Below are 2,548 nucleotides of genomic sequence, written 5' to 3' on the forward strand. Positions count from 1 at the left end.
ACCTCGTTCTTTCGGTCATGACCCAAAGCTCATGACCATAGATGAGGGTAGGAACGTAGATCGACCGGTAAATCGAGAGCTTCGCTTCGCATATATTATACAAAAAATAAAATAAATAATTTACATTCCTGTTCGATCAGATTGGTTGTCAGCTCCTCGGGCTTGTTGGACTGAACTTGATTCTGTCAAATTGAGATAAAAAAAATGTTTAACGGTATTAATTATTTCTAACTTTCAAAATGGTCGGACTACTCCTTTAACCGCTCACAGACAAAACACCGAAGCAGCCACCTGCTCTGGAGCGAGGTTCTGCTGAAGGCCGGTGTTGCTGGGCGAGTTTCAGGCCCGGTACAGAGAGGTTTGTAAGGAAGCAGCTTTCATGACTCGGTGTGTGAGATGCTGACAGAAAGATGGCCGCCGAGGCTCAACACGCGTGAAATGAAGGAGGAGGTGTGTGAGAGACTGTGAGTGGAAGGGACGCTTTAATCTAAATGTCAAAGAACGCCTCCAAGTCTAAGAAATGTGTAGTGGACTGAGCCAAATCCAGGCTGCTGAAGTCTTCTTCTCTGCCTCCGTGTGGGGAGCAGAATCTAAAGCAAACCTGCGAGCAGTTTGTCTACGAGAGAAACTACAAAACGATTTTAGGCAGTAGGTCTGTTATTCAATCTTAATGTTTCAGTGTAATGGAAGTGTTGGTCAAGTCTGTGTGGGAATGTGGGCCTCAGCCTCCCATCTCTTTGAGCCATTAATCGATTGGACGACCCTCCAACGCAGCTTACTCTCTCCCTGTTGGCTTTGCAGTAATGCATCGTAGCAAAGGCAATTAAATTTTACAAGCGTTCAGCAGCTTCGAAAGCACTCTGTCTGCTTTTCTCGCTCTGGCGTTCACATTGCTCTTCTCTGCAACATCTCTACCGAACACTGAGCCCTCTCTTATTGCTTTCTGTGGCGGGGGGTCTTTGAGCTGCTGGGTTCACGTGGAGCTGGAGTCTTTCTCTCTGGGAGGGAGCTGCAGGTCACGACTGGTGTGGGAGAGGAAAGTGCCGTTGAGGGGGTTGAGAGCTCTGCTTCGACACAGCCACGGCTTTGTCTAGACGTGGAGTTTCCGAGCAACACTGACTGCTCTGTTCTACCCTTGACAGTAAAATCTGGTCAGATCAGCAGAAAGGAAGCTCTCTGAGGAAAATTGACTCTTATGTGTGAGTCACTTCTCTTTGGGGACATAGTAGAATTAGATGAAATGCCTTTTATTTTAATGAGGCACAGGGTTTCCCCTACATGTAATTGATCGTGGTGCACTGCCATGGCAAAAATCATAGCCGCCACACTTTCAGAATAAAGTTTTTTTTAAATAATAGGCCTATATTAGGCTAAAACAATCATATCATATATATTTATATCCTATATTTGCACTCTTACAATAACCATAATCAGACTTTGAAACCCTATTTAAACATCAATGAAAAGTTAAGATGTACTTTATTTTGAAAAACCAACACCACGGGTCCTTGTGCGCAGCGAGCGCTGTGTCTGTCTGAGAGTGTAGTCCTCACAAAGATAGCAAGGCATGTGTGTGATATGACGCTCGATGAAAACTGTCTGATGCGACAGATTTGTAACCTGCTTTTTTTTCTTTCAAGGAAGACATGATAGGTGAAGCTACAGCATGATGTTTACCTTATCAGTAATTACTCTGCTACAGCAAGAACCACCAGCACAGACCCATGTGTGACCGGCAGTCAGCGGCTCCATGCCTGTTCTAAAAATAGCGCTGATCAGCAGCACTAGCTAATGTCCCTCAACTTTTAAAAAGGTAACCAGAGTTGTTTGTGAACTCAAAAGCACAATAAAACCAGGCAGAATGAGCTGCTGTTAACCCACTGGGGGTGGGGGTGGGGTGGGGGGGGTGCCATGATGCAGTTTACTTGGCATCTGAAAATACGTTTACTCAAAGGTATTTTTAATCTGAAAAGAGCTTCACTGAGTGACAAGTAATGTTGAGAGCTTAGCAGACAGTTAAGTTTCACTTTCAATTTCACCCGAGAGCCTGCAGGAGTCATGGGCGGGGTGTGTGGGGACAGGGGGAGGGGGTGCGCTCTGCCATGAGGAAGTTTGACTTAAAGAGTGACTTACCCCAAAATTAACTTTTTTTATCTGATAAACTGTCTAGAATGTGTCTAAAATGTTATATAGTACTGTTTCTGTGCTAATTTTGATGTTTTTGTGTGTATTTGTTCAAATCTGTAATATTTGGTCTAACAACGTGTTTTTGCTGCGCATATGGGTAGAGCAGTGGTACTGCAGGCTAATTTGCATATTGGTTAACGGCTCTCCACGGTGACGTGTCTTCTCCACGGTTTCGTCACAGCGGCTGTGTTCTGGTATAAAAGCCTCTCTCTAAGACACGCCCCTGCAGCAGTCAGAGGGTGGAGCTGTTAGCAAGCTTAGCATGATCGTCTATTGACCTTCAGCCAGAGAGAGAGAGAGAGAGAGAGAGAGAGAGAGTGAGTGAGAGAGACCAGCAGTACATCCTGCACAGTGGGAGGGG

At 45.2% G+C, this 2,548-nt stretch overlaps 1 protein-coding gene across 1 annotated transcript in view; it reads left to right on the forward strand.

Annotated features, from left to right (window-relative positions):
- cttnbp2 (cortactin binding protein 2) overlaps nucleotides 1-2,548 on the forward strand; it is a gene marked incomplete at its 3' end in the record, with an annotated part of 136,946 nt that overhangs the window by 46,115 nt on the left and 88,283 nt on the right.

Source organism: Austrofundulus limnaeus, unplaced genomic scaffold, assembly GCF_001266775.1.
Source record: "Austrofundulus limnaeus strain Quisiro unplaced genomic scaffold, Austrofundulus_limnaeus-1.0 Scaffold67, whole genome shotgun sequence".
Taxonomy (NCBI): domain Eukaryota; kingdom Metazoa; phylum Chordata; class Actinopteri; order Cyprinodontiformes; family Rivulidae; genus Austrofundulus; species Austrofundulus limnaeus.